The following is a 19,404-nucleotide window of genomic DNA, read 5'->3' on the forward strand; positions in this document are numbered from 1 at the left end:
ATCAATAATAACAATATAATCAATTAATATATATTGTATATTATATATGACATATATATCTTATATGTCATATACTTATATATTTTATATAGTATATATTCTATATTCTATATACTTTATACATTATATATATTATACATATTATATCTATCATAGATTATATATATTCTATATTCTATATTTTATATTCTATATTATATCTTCTATATTATATATTATATATTATATATTATATATTATATCTTCTATATTATATATTATATATTATATATTATATATTATATATTATATTTTATATTTTATATTTTATATTTTATATTTTATATATTTATGTATCATGTATATTTTATTAATATGTATTATATTAATATTATACAATAATAATATAATCGTCAAGTTTTGGAGAAAACCACCTTTTATTCTGGGCTCATCCAAAGCAATGGGCAAAAATTAAAAAAAAAAATAAATTTCCTGGCAGGAAGTGCAAGGGAAGTTTCAGAAACAGTGGATGGATGTCCTGTAACCACCAGAGGTGCAGATGAGGGCTTTAGAATGTTGAAGGAAAAAATAAAGGAAAAAATATTTTCTCCTCCTTGGGAGTAAGCCTGGAGGTCACAAAGTGTTTCAATGCCCAGTTTCATGATTTTTGTGTGATTTTGGGGTCAGCTGGATGACACAATGCCCAGGAGCTCCCACCAGGAGCATTATCACCTGCACACAGGTGAAATTCTTTAAGGGCAATAAAGGAAATCGAGCCTTGATTTTGGGCATGGTCATCAGGAAATTCCTTGGGTGGGTGTCCTGGTTTAGGGCAAATTTGGGAGACAATTTGGGACAGTGGGTCCCATGAGCCCATGGTCCATCACCCCAGATGTCCCAGCAGCCTTCATCCCTGCCCTCCTCATCCCCCAGGGGAGCAGCACCTTTCCAAAAGACAGAGGCCACTCCAAATTCTGTGTTTATTTGTGTCCAGCCACACAGACCCCATGCATCCTTCATGGAAATGTGAAATCACCAAAATCCCTGGGAATGTCCTCAGGAGAGTAGGCCCCACTCTGAGGGTCTCTTTGGGAAGGACAAGAGAAGGTTTTTAATCCATTTCATATCCACCCACACTCATTCTGGGGAGTGGTGGTTGTGGATATAAATTAAAAAAAAAAAAAAAAGGCAAAAAAATAAACCTTCTGCAAAAGTGACACAATAGAAGGAACCTGCCCTGAGCACTTAAATGAGTATTAAATGAATAAAAAAGTAAGTAAATAAATAAAAATAAATAAATAAATGATAAATAAATAAGTAAATGAGAAATAAAAAAGTAATCACAGCAACACTACTCAGAAACAAAGATTAATGAAGATCTGCCTTGAAAAAACTCCCTTCTCCACACACAGATCCACACCCAGCCCATCATGCCATGCCCACGGCAGGGGGTTGGAATGAGGATTCCTTAAGATCCCTTCCCACCCAAATCATTCTAGGATTTTGTGATACGATTTTATCCAAGAAATCATCTCTCCCTCCCTTGCAGACAAAGAGCAGGGAGGAGCAGCCCCAGCAGGGCTGAAATCCTGCCTGTGGGGAGCTGGAGGATGTTTCCCCTGCAATTTCCAGCTGCCCTCATCCAAAAGGACCAACAAAAGCGCTCCAGGTACCCCTGCATCCCTGCCGGGATGCTCCCCCCGCTCCCAGTTATCCGTAAGGGGAAAACTCCGGGGGAAGGAGTATCCCTTACCAGCACAAACTAAAAGCAGGAGGGTCATTCTTCGTGTCTCAGCTCCCAAAATTCTCCTGCGGGCATTAGATGGCAGCAGCGCTCAGGGATGCAGGAGCCCCTTCCCAGCACGGCTTGGGGATGCAGGGCAGAGGGAAGATGCTGGAACCCTGGAAATTCGGAGTTTTGGGCTCTCTGTGCTGACAGGCACTGACCCTGGAGAAAATACTGCTTTTGGCCTAGGGACGTGAAAAAAGCTTCCAAAATCGAATGGTGAAACTAAAATCACTGCTGTGTAGTTTGAATGGAAGGGTGTGATATCACGGGGTGAAAAATTTAGGATTTAAGGTTTTAGAATACAGTAATATGTATGGAACATGATGAAAGTTTTAGAGTGGAGGCTTACTTCTTCTTCGCCTTCTTCTTCATGAGTCTAGGTAGAATCTTGTTTAAGTAAATAGAAAATTCTGCATTGCAAGTCACAAGTGTTTAGTTATTAGGCTAAAAGTAAAAATAATTTAAGTCTTAATTCTTAATTGGACAGTTTAGGTTTGAAAGACCTCATTACAAGAAAAATTCATCGCCATTTTTAACTTGTTAAGTAGAAGTGTTGTGAAACTCACTGTAATATAGATAAGAATTAATAAACACCTGAGTCCAAACACAAAAATCTTTTGAGCTTTTAATCACGACTCTGGCAAAAGAAAAAAAAAAAGATAAAACGCAATAGAAAGTGTTTTGGGTTGGCAGCGTTATCCTGGATGCAGACGTGTTGGTGACTGTGGCCTCCAGAGAATCTTTTTCATCAGGAGCTGCGTGGGCAGAGGGAGCAGGGCTGGGATTGTCCCCTGTGCTGGGCACCTCCAGTCCTGGGGACACCTTTGGGTCACTCACAAGAAGGACACTGAGGGGCTGGAGAGTGTCCAGAGAAGAGAACAGAGCTGGGGAAGGGGCTGGAGAATTCCTGAGGGAGCTGGGAAGGGGCTCAGCCTGGAGAAAAGGAGGCTCAGGGGGGCCCTTGTGGCTCTGCACAACTCCCTGACAGGAGGGGACAGCCGGGGGGATTTGGGATCTGCTCCCAGGGAACAGGGACAGGAGGAAAGGAAAGAGCCTCAAACTGCACCAGGACAGGTTTAGGTTGGATATGAGGGGGAATTTCTTCACTGAAAGGGTGGTCAAGAGTGGCACAGGGTGTCCAGGACAGTGGTGGAGTAGAACAGGTCATTCCCATGAGCCAAGCAGCCAAAAAAAGGGAATGTGCTGGGAAGTCTCAGACCTGAGCTATGAAATCCCCTCAGCTTTTCAGCTTCAGGACATGCTGGGGGTCCTTCCCCCAGGTCCAGGTGTGGCACAGGTGACATGACCACAGCTCAGGATGTGCTGTCACTGCTCCATGAGGATCACAGTGCCCTCAGCCCCAAACCCCTGGGCAGGAGCCAGACAGCAGCTCTGGGATGGGCGTTTTCACAAAGAACCGTGTTTGACCCCCAGCTCTCTGTTTCTGTGCCCATCAGGAGCAGATCATTACTGGGTGAAAAAATTGGAGAATGGAAAAATGTGTCTGGGCTCCTGCTGCAGCAAACTCGTGGATGTGGGAGGGGACTTGCAGAGCACAGTGTTTATTTTTAATTTTATCTGACATAGCCACTCTCTGAGCCTCACATTATCTTATCTGCCATCCTGATAAGGGCCCCAGCAGAGAAATTAGCAATCAGGGGCCATTTTATCGGGTCTGTGTGACAAACACGGGCACAGGGAGCAGAGTGTCCTTTGGCCCCTCGGAGATTGGGGTGCCTGGAAACCTCAGGGCTGTTTCCAGCAGAGGTCAGAGAGGTGACGTGGCTTTCAGTTCTGTTTTTCCTGGTCCCACCTCTGCAAACATCCAGCACACCCAGACTCCTGCAGGGAGCAGCAGGTTCAAGCCCAGGATGCCAGAGAGTTCTTGAATGTTCTAGATTCACTTCATGTGAATCTAGAAAGTCTTTGCTTCAGCAAAAGAAAAATCACCTTTTTTTTTTTTTTTTTTTTTTTTAAGCTGGTTTTGCTCCAAGAGCCTAAGGAAAGATTCTGATGCTCAGTGTCTGATGAATTACCAGCAGAGAATCCCAGGATGGTTTGGGTTGGAAGGGGCCTTAGAAACCATTTGGTTCCAGCCCCCCTGCCATGGGCAGGGACACCTTCTAAATCTCTTCTCTGCAAATGCAAACCTCTCAGAGGGGAAAAAAAAACCAAAACAAAACCAAAAACCCTAAAAAAACCCCCCAAAACCCAAAACCAAACCAAACCAAAAAACAATAACAAAAAAAAACCAAACAACAAAACAAAACAAATCAAATCAAAACAAAACAAAACAAAACAAAACAACAAAAAAAAACCCACAGAGCAAAAAAAAAAAAAAACTTGCAGAGAAAACCAGAGATGAGCTGAAGCCCCAAAACCTGGAAGCAGCCCTGTCCCAGGCCAGGCTGGGGTCTGGCATCAGGTGCCCCCATCCAATGTTGCACCTTACAGAAGCTGCAGAGAGCTGAGCCAGATCAATGCTAACCGAATTTATATCTTAAAAAATAAATAAATAAAGAGAGAGGGAGAGAGAAGAGCTTGCTAATAACCTTGGGCTGTGCCCTTTCTCCGTCTGGCTGATGAGATTGTGCAGCTGACCTGCCAAGGAGGAGTGGCAGGACGTGCCAGGCTCCAGCCAGCCCCTGCCCTCCCTCCTGCCTTGGGGGAATTTCGTGTTTTATCACCAGTGCATGCAGACACTGCCACCAGCAGCGGGGGGAGCAGGAGGTCACATTCACAAATGTTGGGGAAAAGAAAAAAAATAAAAAATTCCTTAATTACTCCCCCAAGGGCCATTTCAGAGCTGCTGCCGGGCCAAAAGCGAGATTGAAAAGGTTCATTAAGGAAGTTGGCAGACAGATGTGCCCGAATCACAGAGTCACAATATGGTCCCTGACCTTAAAACAGGGAACCTGACCACCTTGGATAGAAAGGAGGGGGTGGGAGAGCTTCAAACCTGCCCTTCTCCAGCAGGGAGGGAGCTGCAGAGAGGAGGATGCTGTCAAGAAACGCGGATTGTATTTTTTCCAGCTGAGTATTTTGCTCTGTGCAACATTCAGCAGTGCCCAAGAGAGGGCAGCCCAAGCCACCACATCACTGCCTGGCTTTTCCCAAGGTGTGCACTGAGGGGTTAGGATGATGGGAGCAAGCAGAGTTTAAAAAAAAATTCAAAAATTAAAAAAAAAAAAAATATATATATATATATATATATATATATATATATTTGGGGGAAAGGGGGGGAAAAGATTTTTAAAAATCAGGAAAAAAAAAAAAAAGAGAGAGAATGGGGAAAAAACAAAGGAAAAAAAAGCCAGTCCAAATACTGGGAGAAAAAAGTACAGAAGGGAAACCAGAAGGAGACTCCAGCTTTGGAGGGATGGAGAGACTGATGCTGTAAAATTGCAAACTGGCTTTGGGCGAGAAAATTATAAAAGGTGTGAGGTTAATCCCTAGCCCAATCCTAAGGGGCCACGAGGGGGGATGTGGGGTGCAGCAAGGTGCTCCAGGGATGCTGAATCACCCCCTGGGAGGGAAGGTGAACCCGAGGTGCTTTGGGGTGATTTGTTTTCAGGATGTTCCAGGGAAAAGAGAAGCTGGGAAAGTTTCCTGCCCAGGCCATAAATGAGTTTTTGTGCTCACAGGAACAGGTCTTGGCTCCCTCAGAGCAGCCCAGGGGTTTTCCATGCAGGTCACTGGGGATTTATTCTCTCCCAGGTCCCTTCCTTGTGGAAAGAGGTTGATTTGCACATTTCTCAAATTCTTAATAACCATGGCACTGGATATTTTCCTTTCTGAAAGAGAACAAAACCTCAAGTTCATTTGTTTTCCTTTCTTGCATTTCCCAACCCTATCTGGACATGGAGGATATTGAAAGGGAATTTGAACTGGATTTTCCTTTAGGTTCCTTGAAGCCAAACCATTCCAAGATTCTATGACTCTGCATCCAAGGAATTGTTTGGAAATGGCACTGGTGAAAATCCAGGGTGCTGAGGTGAGGATCTTTCCCCCAACAAATCTGAATTTTACACAGACAGAGTGAATCAACCAGAAAGAAAAAGAATTACCCAGAAAATTTCTTCGCCTTGTAGTGTCAATTTAAACCAGCGTGAATGTTGATTTATTGATTAGGAAAGGTACTTACATTTATAAAACAGCAAGGGCTTGTCTGCAGTGCCAATAATGTAACACACACCTGATGGCTCCAGGCTGGCAAGTCCCTTATCAGCACCTAAAATTCATCATGAGGGAAGGATGCAAAGGGGAAAGAAACCAGGAAACTTGATTTTTTTTTTTCCCTGCAAAAAATAAGCAGGCTGAGATACCGTGTCGTGAGCCAAGGAGTTAACCAGGCTGGGAATCAGAGCGGGGATCAGGGGGAGCAGTGAAGTCTCTGGCACATCTGAGGCTCAGGGATCAACACCAATGCCATAAATCCCTCAAATATCCCCAGAAGCAAAGGCAGCTCCCCCAGGGATCCAGGTGAGCAGCTGGAAACAGGCAGGAAACAGCAGGAAAGGTGGGAGCAAGGAGCAAATCATAGAGATGCTGCTTTAGGGCTGGTGAGGAAAAGCACAGAGGATTTGTGAATAAATTCGAAATGCCCTCCCCTAGATCCAGTGGGTTTGTGGGTGTGTGTTTCGTGGCAGAATTTGGTTTCTGGAGAGCCCTGAAGGTATTAGGTCAGGGCTGCTCAGTGAAAAGATGTTTTTCAGTGAGAAGGAGCAGGGTTTGCTCTTTGGGTGGCTCAAAGTGGGATGCCAAGAGAAGAAAAAAAAAAAAAAAGGGTCAGGAGCCAAAAGGTTGAGAGATGCCAAAAGCCCATGGGACAGAGCCTGCCATAGCTTTTCCCCAGGTCCCTGCAGCTCCCTCTGCTTTGTGGCTTTTCCAGGAGATCCATCACTGGATCAGAGGAGGAGGAAAATCCCCTTGCAAGGCAAAGGCAAACCAATAACCTGCTCGAGGCTCACTCTTAAGACAGGTGTGGGAAGGAATTTTTTCAGAATTTCAGGGTATTTTTTCAGAATAGGATGCAGAAAATAAATCATTTCTGATGAATCCATCATGGCCCAGGTCAATAGGCAGTGTAGAAAGGACGTGCCTGACCAGGAAAATCCATATAATTTCCCCACAGCTTCATCCAACTCCTCACTAGATTTTCAAAGAAAGGAGTTGAGTTTCTTGCACAAAATCTGCCCCTGGGATTATTCCAGGCTGGACCAGGTCGGAGAGCAGAGAAAAGCAAGGAAAACCAGTCCATTTTCTCAGCCTGGACATCTGCCCTCTGCATCCTGTGCAGCTCCTGGATGGATTCTCATTCCCAAATGCATCCCTGGAGGATGGGGTACCCTGTCTGACATGGAAAAAAGGGATGTTCTCGTCTCAGGAAGCAAATCACCCACAAACTGTACAAACCACGGTTACTAAATGATTAAAGCATCTGATCTCTGGAACGGTGAGGGTGAAAATGGTTTGAAAAGCAGGATATTTGGGCAGGGGGAGAGGGCTCCTCCAGCATCTCTCTGGGGCTGGGCCCTCCAGAGGCGCCCCAGATAAGTAAGACATCATTAATAAATCAATGACAGGGAAATGAAAATGGAAGTAGATGAATCAGCGAGCTGATGGGGTCACAGATGAAAACAGCGCATCTGCCGCCGCTTTCAGTACATTAACAAATAAGGCCAGTGGCTCAGACACGCTAATGCTGGGAATAATGAAGCTTCAAGACCGATTAGAGCATAAATCACTTTTTGAAAGCGTGGCCAGGCGCTCCCTGGACATCGGGAGACAACATTTGCTGTATCCCAGGAGCTTCCCAGCAGTGCCACTGCTCCCGGTGGGGCTCATTCCAGAGCCATCCTAAATCCCCGTGTTCCATCCGCAGCCAGGGATGTGGAATCAGGGAATTCCTGACGGGACCTGCATGGGACCCACCCCTGCCCCTCTTCCTTCCCCACTCACATCCCTCCGGGTGTTTTTTTGGATCACAGAGGGCAGTGGGAGCGGGACGCAAAATAACAAAATAACTCCGTGTTATCCAGGTGGGTTTTGGGAAGGAAGGCAAAGCTGCTTTTCCCTGGGAGCAGCCCCAGCCTCACCCTGTCCCTGGGGACCTCGGGATGGGACACAGGGGTGGGACACAGGGGATGCACAGCGCTGAGCACACCTGGCAGGCACAGCTCGCAAATCCCGGCGTTTGTTTCTCCTTCTCCCCGTCCCTGTGTCCCCGTCTCGCTGCCATCGATCACGGCGATGCAGCCCGCTCATCCATCACCTCCAAAACCAGCCAAAAACCACCCTCCGAGGGCGTTTTGGGGACAAAAGCACGGAGTTACATCCATGGATGTGCCCGGGGGGGGTCTCCCCTCCTGGCTGCTCATTCCCACCTCCTCCATCCCTTCCCTGGACGCTGCGGTCATTCTCACGCAAACCAGGAGATCCATGAGCTAATCAAGCTCCTTCCCCTCCGGGCTTGGTAGAGAGACAAATCTTTATTGGTGCTGCTATTTTTAAATGCCCGAGAAGTGCCTGGATGTCGCAGCAATGGGCGACAAAGACTCCCAATCCCCCAGTATCCACAGCCGGGGGGAAAGGGAGGCACAGCCTGCTTTTTGGAAACACAGCACCCAAAATATCCACGGGAAGAGGCAGCTCTTCGTGCCCTTGGAGAACTCCTCTGGAAGGAAAAAAAAAAAAGAGGGACAGACAAAAAGGGAAGCTCCGGCTGCTGGGATGGGGATTCAGGCTTGCAGCATCCTCCATCCCGGCTGGAAATATTCTGGACTCATCCTGACACTGAGCTCCTCTGCTCAGCCCTAAAACAACACCTCCCCAAATTATTGTTATGGCCACACCGCCTGCCTGCAACACCCAGAGCAGTCAGAGCTTGCTCCTCCAGGCTGGTTAAATCACATTTAAATGAGGGCAGCCCCAGCTCGGGGGTCGGGGATTATTGCAGGACGAGATTAGGGAGACATCACGATCCCAGCCCGGGGTTGAAACAGAAATGCAGCCCCTGGTCCCACCAGCAAACACGATCCCATGGGCTGATCATTGCCAGCGGGAAGCACACAGGAATTCCCAGTGGGCAGGGAGGGCTGGCAGGGCCACTGTCACTGCCAGATGGTGACAGGAGGCTGCTGGGCTGGGGACTGGCAAGGAGATGGTGTCAGATGAGGCAGAGGCCAAGAGCTGCTGCGGGATTTCAGGGAGTCTCTGATCCCGAAGGAAGAGCTTTGCTTGGGCTGTCACATCCTCTGTTTATTCCAGCGGCAGCTCCCGGTGTTTGTGCTCCCATTAAAAGGCAAAGGACCCGGCAGCCACACGGGTTCATTGGGAAGAACATCGTGGAAGAGCCTGCTCGGGCTGTGATTGCCTGCTTGCAAGTGATATTAATCACTGAATCAAAAACTAATTATGTGGTTCACCAGTTTTCCCTTTTCCTTCGACAGCTCCTCTGTGAAACCCCTGGACTTGACAAACAGGGAGCCACAATCTGACACTGCTGTGACACAAAATGCCTCCTCCTTCCAAAAAGGGAAGGACCAAGGGATTTAGGACGAGCCTGGAGGAGTTGTGGGAGCATCCCAGGGTTTCTATGTCAAACACAAACCTCTCTGTGATGACTGGGACGTGATGGGAAGGGTTTAAAAATGCATTCTGACCTAAAAAGAGCTCCTGGGGTGTGCTTTCTAAAAAAGTATCCATCCTTGGAATCTAAAGGACCCTTCTGTTTTAGGACAGGTGATCCCAAAGGAGCTGGGGGCTGCTAGAGGGGAGCCCCAGAAAAGCAACAGAAAGGGAAAAATGGGAGAGAAAAATGAGAAAAGGAAAAGGGGAAAATGAGGAGGAGGGTAAAGGTAAGGAGAAGGAAAAGGAGAAGGAGAAGAAATTGAAGGAAGAAGAAAAGATGAAAAGGAGAAGGGGAGACAAGAAGGGGAAGGAGAAGGATGAGAATGAGAAAAGATGAAAAGGAGAAAGGGAGAAAAGGAGAAGGGGAAGGGAAAGAAGAATGGGAAGGAGAAAAAAGAAAAGGAAAAGGGGAAAAAAGGAAGGCTCAAACATTTTGCAATCCTGGAAGTAAGGCAAGGGTGGGAGCAGCCACAGGAGCCCAGCAGGGTCTGTGCACCTCGAGTCACCTCTGAGCGCTCACCGAGGAGCAAGCCCAGAGGGGCGCTGATTAAGTGGGTTAATTCCCATCCCTAAATGATTATTTTATCACAGCAGCAGCAGCAGCATTCCATGGCAAGGCACAGGCCCTGCCTCCACTGCCTGCTCCCCAGCCTTCCCCCAAAGAGCTCCAATCTAGGTCAGAGCCACGCTTTGTACAGCTTTCAATATTAAACAAAACTGAGGAGCTGCAAATAACTCATCTGCAGGGGGGTGGGGGTGGCTCCTGCTCCCATCCATCAGCTCTCAGGGAAAGGCAGCCTGGAAAAAATATGGACAAAAGGCTGGAGTGCTTGCAGGGTCTTGAACCTGGCAGAACCTGGAGGACTAAAGATCTGGCCTGTGAATATTTGATATATTAGAATCATTAAGGTGGGAGAATACCTCTAAGATTGTGTCCAACCATTCCCCCAGCCCACCCCCAACCCACGTCCCCAAGTGCCACATCCATATGGCTTTTAAATCCCTCCCAGGGATGGTGATTCAATTTTGCTCAACCTGGTGCCAGATGAGGGTGGTTTTGTGGCAGGAAAAACCCAAGAGTTCATTTTCTGCCTGAGCTCCATGGGCTGAACGAGGGGCAGAGCCTCCCCAGGCAAAGCTTTCCCCACTGGAGGTTCCAGCCCTGCCAAACCTCCAGGGATCACGGGCAGGATGGACCCTGGGAGCACACAGGGCTTTGGGAGCACAGGGAAGAGCATCAATTCCCCATTTCCACGAGCAGTGACACTGGAATTGCCAGGAAAGGGCTGCTGGTGAGCGTGGCTGGGGTCCCCAGGGCCCAGCTTTGCTGCTCCATTCCCTCCCATTCCAGCACCTGTCCAAAGGGGTTCCAGACCCAATAAATCCAGCCTCAATTTAGTGCCTGTTACATTCTGCAGGGAGAAGGAGGCTCCTGTCCAGGAAAAGGCACTGGCTGGTTTTCATCCTTTTGATTTATAGAGCTCGTGGTTCCAGAGATGTTCCTCTCCTCTCCAAACGGAGCAGGCGCTGACAGCTCCATCCATCACCCCTCCTGTCAGGAGCCCAGTGCTTTAAATAAGCTATTAAAGGGAGATCTAGCTGGTTAACAGTCATAACAGAGCAGGAATCAGAGTTTACTTACGTCAGTGCCTGGTGAAATTAATTTCCTTTTAATGACCGGGCACCGGAGGGAGAGATCACTGCAGGCTGGAGATGCTGAGATATCCCTGACACGGCTGCAGCACCAGCCAGGAAACACCTTCCTGTGCTTGCTCTGGAGGGAGAATCTGTTTTCATACTCTGGTAAAGGCTAATTAACAGTGTCAGACACCCACGGTGCTGGGCTGGGAGAGGGAAGTGGTGGCACTTTCACTGGCGTCCCCCGGGGACCCTCTGTGACCTAAGATGAGACACAGAGACATTGGAACTGGACACTTTAAATATCTCCTGTGGTGGCTCAGCATCACCTGTCTGGCTGTTTCAATCCCTAAAATAGATATTCACTGCTTATAAAATGAGTGTTGCCACCAATGTTGAATATTAAAGTTTTTTTTTTACATTATTAACCCTTGAACTTGAAGCCTTGAAGCCCTTGAAATTCCAATGTTAAAGCAATTAGTGCTGTTATCCAAATTTTATTGAGTATGTACAGCTAAAGAAAGAAACACGATCTAAGTGTGATTATCTAACTCCAACAGAAGAGATTGAAATTTAATGTAGGAACTGTAATTATCCAAAGGGAAGTCTATTACTCTAGGATAAAACTGTCAAAACAATGATGGGAGCTCCTACAAATCACGCAGAAAATCAATAAAGCGAATTTTGCATCATAGCCTGAGAATTTAGAAATTGTATTTTGACCTTAAATCATGATGCAGCCATTCAAAACATATTTTTAAAATGGGCTTTAGTGCTGCTTCTTAATTAAAAGTTAAACTGTTCCTGCTGGGCTGGGACCAGAGGGGGGCCAAGAGCTGCTGTGCTCTGCCCAGCAAAGCCCATCCCATCCCAAAAGGGCCCACCAAAACAACCTGCTTTGCCTTTATGGTGTTTTTTAACCCCAAAGTGGCCAGGCACCAGTGGTTCCCAGCCATTAAAATGCTGCTTTTCAGCAGCAGAGGCACTCACTCGCTGCTCAGTGAATATTTCATTCCTTCAGAGCAACCAAGTCCCTTCCAAGCTGGTCCTGTTGGCCACAGCTCCATCGGGATGTTGGGATAGGGATGCCATAACCCCACAGAAATGCACAAGGGGTGCTGAATCCCCAGCCCCAAACCCCCAAAGGTTTGGTTCCATGGGCACAGACCCATAAAGAGATTTTTGGGATCCACAGGTGAGTATCAGGATCTGCAGCCTCCATTCCCAGGGGCTCCAGGAAAGCTGGAGAGGGATTTTGGATAAAGGATGGAAGGACAGGACACAGGGAATGGCTTCCACCTCCAGAGGGCAGGGATGGATGGGATATTGGAAAGGAATTCCTGGCTGGGATGGTGGTGAGCCCTGGCACAGGGTGCCCAGAGAAGCTGTGGCTGCCCTGGATCCCTGGAAGTGTCCAAGGCCAGGCTGGACAGGGCTTGGAACAACCTGGGATAGTGGAAGGTGTCCCTGCCATGGCAGGGGTGGGATGAGATGGGATTTAAGGTCTCTTCCAACCCAAACAATATAATAACAATAATAATAATAACAATAACAATAATAATAATAATAATAATAATAATAATAATAATAATAATAATAAATTTTAACAAGGACACAACATGAGGGCAAACAGCTCCTTTTGGGCAGAGAGATGGGGCCAAGGGAGGGGTCAGGCACAGTGGGGAGCATTTGGGCACCGAGGGAAGCTCAGGCAGACAGTGATGAATGGGCAGGGGGATGAAAAGACACAGCTGTATTTATTACCACTGGTCACTTCTGACAGCAGAATGTTAATAAGAATACTAATAGTCAATATTTCTTCGGGAGAGGCTCCATCCATTTTTAGCAGCTTGCTGCTCCCAGCAGATGAGTTTCTCATGGGCTGTTCCTTGTGGCTGCTGACACGATGTGATGAAATCTGAGCTCCTCCAGCCACGGCACCGAGCAGTGGCACAACTTTATTGGGCTTTCAAAAATCCAATTTTACTGTGTCCAATATTGTGAGTTGATTAAACCTGATTTGAATCGACAAACGTCCGGGAGGGTGGGTGGTATCTCACTGTGGAAGAAGGGAGAGGGTTTAATAAACAGGCTTGGGAGATAAAAATCTGTTTTTATTCCAATAAAACCCCTGTGTCAGAAAGCTGATGGTAGCATGAAGGGTGAGAAAGAGAGAGAGAATTTTAAAAAAAAGACATTTCCAAGCCAGTGGAGACTCAAAGATACTGAGAGTACAAGAGATTAAAATGGAAAATGAGCCAGGATGGCAGGACGTGGGTGCAGAGTTTGGGGACAAGGTGCAGAGCTGGGTTTGCTGCAGGGGATCCCCAGCAGCACCAAAAGCAGCACAGCAGGATTTCAGTGTGCTCAGGGAAAACGTTGATCCTGGGAGAGAACAGCATCTCTACTGAGCTCAAAGTAAGCTCAGCCTCTGTCCCCACCTTCAAAAACCCAGCTGGGCTCAAAAATGGGCCAAAACTGGGCTGCTGCTTTGGTTTGAGGGGCTGGAGCACAGCACCCAGAGCTCTGCCAGTGCTGGGCCATGGCCAGAGGGAAATGCAGGTGCCCTCTGCTCCTGTCCTGCCCCTCCAGCCAGCCTTGTTCAGGGTTGGGATGCAGCTCCTGGGGTGCTGGGCATCCAATCCCACCCCAAAACCCTGCTCATCTCTCCCCTCCTCCCCAGTGCAGCTGTCTGCCATCAGAGAATTTTGCTTTTCCCCTGGTTGTGCCCTCCCTGGCCCCAGGAGGGGAGGGAGTGTCCAGTCATCCCTCCTGGCATTCCCTGTGTCCCTACAGCAGCCCTAAAAGCCTTCAGTCCTGCAGGTTAAACTGCTGGATCCGGGAATATCCCCAGCTGGCTCCTGCCCCGCATTTGTCCTCCCTCTCCCATAAATCCAGAAATCCTTCACCGCTCAGAGCCCTGCCTGAATGTTCACTGGCAGCAGTCAGAGCACGATAAATTCCCTCATCCCTCTCTGTAACAGCCACATATAAACCCTCCCTCCGTGATTTAGGTGGAGCTGGGAGGGATTAAACACAAACTGAGCTCCCCAAAACCTGCCGGCTCCCGGAGAGCCCCTCTCAGCATCACCTCGAGGAGGGGGTGTCAGGAATGTGCTGTGCCAAGCTGAATCCGTGGAAAACTGTACCTGGAGATGAGGAAGGAGAAAATCAGAGCCTCAGCTCCTGCCAGAGGAGCCTGGCACTGAGCAGGTTTTACTGCCCTGCAAAAATAAATTGTCCTGTCCTCTGCAGCCGGGTCCTTGTTATTCCATCGGCATCCGTGTGCCCGTGGCTCTCTCCCAGGCAGCTCAAGATCACAGCCAGGGCTGCTCCAGACACTTGCTGGGACTTTTTTCTCGAGGAGAGCGTTGTCAAAACCTACAGGCTTTTTGCAGGAGGTTTAAAAGGGATTTTTAAAGGAATCTGCTGTTCCCAGCCATCCCAGAGAGGATGGGCAGGTGAATCAGGCTCATGAGGATGCTCCTGGCTCTTGGGACAAACTGCAACCAGTGGGTCCCTTCAGGCCACCAGACACTTGGCTTTCCCCACATTCCTCTGCCTTTGGTTTGATCAAACAGGAGGCATTTGGCTCCTGGGCATCCCACTCACATTTCACAGTCACTGAGGCTGGAAAAGTCCTCTAAGACCATAGAGCTCAGCCTTGGACCAAACATATTTGGTGGGTGCAGAGGGTCCTGTCCCCTCAGTGCCAGGCAGAAGGGCACATCTGCCCCACCCAGTAATCCCAGTCCATCCCAGCCTGGCTGCTTGCAATCCCACCTCTGCCCAAATTTAAATTGAATGGGAACAGCGAGTACCTTGCATGGACCACACAAATTATTCCCTGTGAGGGTTTCAAGGCCTTGGCACAGAGAAGTTGTGGCTGCCCCTCTACCCGTGGAAGTGTCCCAGGCCAGGTTGGATGGGGCTGGGAGCACCCTGGGATAGTGGAAGGTGTCCCTGCCCATGGCAGGGGGTGGGATTTGATGAACTTTAAGGTCCCTTCCAAGCCAAACCCAACTCTGAGTTTGGAGAGATGCAATTGGTACAGGCATTTTTTTATTGCTCCCTCCCCACCTTTCCCCTTGGCTGGACAGGATCCAGGTCCCAGAGCCAGATGGATGCACCAACACCTGGGAAGGAGATTTCAGCCACGGGCTCCCTCCCAGCCTCACACTGGTTTTATTGCCCCCATGGTTATCATAACCTCAATGTCCCTCCTTTTCCATCCTCCCCCACCCTTTTCCCTCAACATCACATTTTCCCTCCATCACTTCCAGCTCCCTCCTCTTCTGCCACAAAGGCAGGAATGTTTCCAAAGCCCTCAGCCCAGGATTTTGCCCTCAGTGGGTTGGATGTGCACAAAATCCTCGTGTATCTCCCCGAATCCAACCCCTGCAGGTACAAACCCACCCGTGCCCAGGGCTCTGTGCACTCACCCTAATAGAAAACAGGAGAAATTATTGCCAGGAGCTTAAACCCACAGCCCTGGCAGGGTGAAATGTCCCTGTGCCAACCCTCCCTTGGTGCTGGGGGTCTCTGAGATCCAGGAGAACATGGATGGGCCACAGGAAGATCCCACTTTGGGTTTTGCTTCACTAAAGCCCCAGGACACTGGATAAAGGGAATGCATCCCCAAAACCCAGCACTGGTGTGAAACAGCTCCAGATCTTTGTGTGGTTTTGAAGCATTTAAAAAAAAATCCTAATTTGATGCCCATCTCCAGGTCAAACAATTAACAAAGGGCATTTTTAACCACACCTTTCCAACTACACAAGATTTCCTTGGTGGGGCACAGCTGAGGGGTGTAAATCTCAAAACTTCCCTCTGCTGTTTTCTATAAGATGAGGCTTGATGAAAACTTTTGATTTCTCAGGGATAAAGTTTCATGTTGGAATCATTTTCCTGCTCTAAGTGTTGCATTTTGGCGGGTCCATAATCAAATCCCTGGCAGGGAAGGGGAAAATTAAATTAATCCCCTCAGATTTTGACCACAAATGCTCCAGGGCTCAGATTTTTCACCTCATCTGAGAGCCAGCCCCTGTGCAAACACATCAGGTTTTCCTGGGAAAGCTGCATCTTCACACACACCACCGAGCCAACAGCCCCTGGTCCCTCACAGCAATCCCAAATCCCTGCAGAAAACACAGGGGTTTTAACGTTTTTTTTGTCTGGCAAGGAGGATAAAGAAGGAAATGTTTTTTTAGGGAACCAAACAGCATCCCTGGCTCCAGCATGGGCAAGGGGCACTCTTTGCCTGCAGCCAAAATCCCTGCCCTGATAAGGAGATCCCCTCCCTCCCCTATATCCCTCTCCCCCCCTCTTTGCCAAGTCCCATATGCACAAAAGGTCACTGAGTTCACTCTTTTTTTGTTGTTTATTCCCTTATTCGATTTTCCTGTCCCCAAATCCCTCAGTGTTTTTGAGCCAAACCAAAGCCCAGCTATAGGCTGGGTTATTGTTTTTAATTACTCATAATTAAGTGATTCTTGGCAGGGAGGACCATGGAAAGAGCATTATCCCACAGCCAGGAATTCAGCTAGGAATTTCCTCTTAGCCTCCTAACCCTAAATACATCTGGAAAAATGTATAATCACTTTATTACAGCAGTATTTCCTAGGGAATAGAGCACCCCAGGACTTTTATCACAAAACCAACAGCAAGGCCTCGAGCTGCACCTTTGGCTCATTATTTGCTCAGCTCCACTTTTTCTCCTGCCAAAGCCACCAGGAAAAACCCTCCAGATTCTTTCTGGGAGGGTTGTTTGAGCACCCTGGGATAGAGGAAGGTGTCCATGCCCATGGCAGGGGGGTGGGATGGGATGAGCTTTGAGGTCCCTTTGAACTCAAACCATTCTGGGATTCTGATTCCCCCACGCTCTGAAGTGGAAATGAACCCCAAATTGCTGTTTCCTCACATCTCACAGCATTTTTGGAAGGCCAGCTGGGTCTCCTAAGGATGCAGGAGGTTAAAGCAGCCCCCAGACCCCTTTCCAAGCTCAGGATCATAATCCAAAATGCTCAGAGGAGCAGATTTCCTAGGGGGGGCTGCTTCCCAAAACCTCAGTGCCTCAGGTTGCCCAGGGATGTTGTGGATGTCTCATCCTTGGAAATTCAAGGCCAGGCTGGATGGGGCTTGGAGCAGCCTGGGACAGTGGAATTGGATGATCTTTAGGGTCCCTTCCAACCCAAAGCATCAAACATCACCCTCCCCTTAAACCCCCCCAAAACTAAAGGAACTGAGTTCACACAACTCCAACACCCTGAGCTGCTCTGAGCTCATCACTCACTGGAGTTCAGCACCACTGCCCCAAATAAACTCAAGGAAAAGTGTCCTGTATCCAGGACTGTCAGCTCTAAATATTCATAAGTCATGAGACTGCCTTCAAAGTCGGCAGATTTTTTTCAAAAATCTCACTCATACATTGCTATTATTCAAAATAGTCTTAATTTTATTTTTTTTTAATGTTCTATATTTGGCTTTCTTTTGATGTGCGTCCTCTTTGGGGTTGTGTTTCCCCCTGCAACCACGTGGGCTTTAAAAAAAATGGAAAATAAAGGACAGCTGCAGTTCTGATACATTCACAGGGCTCTAGATGTTAATCCTTAAAACAAAGCAGACAGGAGAGGGGAAAAAAAATCAGGATGATGCCACAGTAGCTGGTGGGGAGCTCCAGGAATCTCCTCCCACATCCAAAATCCTGAAATCCAGAGTGCTTTGGGGGTCCATGTCCTGTGATAAGAGCAGGGACAGGGATGTGCCAAATTCCTTTTTCTTCTGACAGGTTTGGATTTGCTAGAAAATCAGAAGCTGGCTGTAAACCTACAGGTAAAATCCTAGAAAAAAAAAAAAAAAGCTCTTTGGAGTGACAGGGATGTGTGTGAAATGAACCAGGAATGAATGAGTATCCCAGGAACTGGATAACAGGGACAGGGAGAATCCTCATCTGCCCCAGCAGCATCCTCCACCCAGGATGAGAAAAAGAAAAAAAAAACCAAACCCGCTGTGATTCCTGCTCCTTTTGCTGAGGGAATTCAAGGAAAACCAAAACCTTCTGATTCCTGCTCCTTTTGCTGAGGGAATTCCAGGAAATCCCCGGGCATCCCTGACGAGCATCGCCGGGAGCAGAGCAGTGCCTGCATCCCGCTCTCCATCCCCAAATCTGAGCTCATCCGCACTTTGCATAATCCGATTAAAGGGAATGGAGGAATCGCCTGGCACGGCGCGGGGAGCACCCGGCTAATCACCAGCGAATAAAAACATAAAAATCTCCGGGATTTTGCTGGATGCTGGTGGATTCTCCAAGGAGAGGCTTTACCTTGTAATTCCTGGAGTAGAGAGTTTGGTGTTATCGCTGTGGAAAGGAAAGAAGAAAAAGAGAAAAAGAGAAGGAAGAAAAAAGAAAAAAAAAAAAAAAAAAGAAGAAGAAAAAAGGGGAAAAAAGAAAAAAGAAGGAAAAAAGGAAAAAAAAAGAAAAAAACCAGAGAAAAAAGAAAATAGAAAAAGAAAAAAGAAAAAGAAAAAAAAACAAAAAAGAAAAAAGAAAAAAAGGAAAAAGGAAAAAATAAAAAACAGGGGGGAAAGGGGGGGGGAAAAGGAAAGGAAAAAAGAGAGAGAGAGAAAGAGGGAAATGAAAATAAAGTGTTGGGTCCTAAGTCAGAAACCTCCCAGAGCCAACACGAAGCTGTTAATGACATCTAATTAATTGTGGATTCAGGGAAGTTCTGGAAAGGGAGAAGGATGGTTTAGTGTGGATCCAGGGTCAAATAAGGCAAAAGGAATGACCCAGGTTGTTTCCCACCAGATTTCTGTCCCAGGTGGAAAACCACAGGTGACAGTGCAGGACTGGGCTCAGGGGATAAAGAAATGCAGAAATAACTGGTTGTGCTGGGAGGGTGTGCAGGAATAAACACCCAACACGGCTGTTCTCCTTCCTCATGAGCTAACGCTCAGCTTTGCCAACAGCAGGGAACTCCAGGCAGGAATTCCAGGAGGATTTGGACTCAAAAAAGCCCTGACTTTGGAAAGAAGAGCTGCAAAATGGTTGCACTGAATGACCTTAAAGGTGTTTTCCAACCTCAGTGATTCCATGGGGGAACGGGGCCGATGGCTGGAGGGGGGATTTGGCGTGTGGGGAGATTCCAGCCCCATGGGGTGGGGATCTGAGGCCAGGGGAGCCTCAACCCCACTGAGCCCAGCAAAACCAGTGACTCCCAACGCCTGCCAGCTGCCTCGGGGGTGGAACAGGGGGTGCAAGGCTGGGATGTGACCCCACACCACAGGGTCCCACCGAGGGGCTCAGCAGGAGAGGGAGCCACATGCCCAGAGCCAGTGAGGGAACCTGGAAAGGCACAGGAAAAGCA

This window comes from Sturnus vulgaris, chromosome 6, assembly GCF_052056855.1.
Source record: "Sturnus vulgaris isolate bStuVul1 chromosome 6, bStuVul1.hap1, whole genome shotgun sequence".
NCBI classification, from domain to species: domain Eukaryota; kingdom Metazoa; phylum Chordata; class Aves; order Passeriformes; family Sturnidae; genus Sturnus; species Sturnus vulgaris.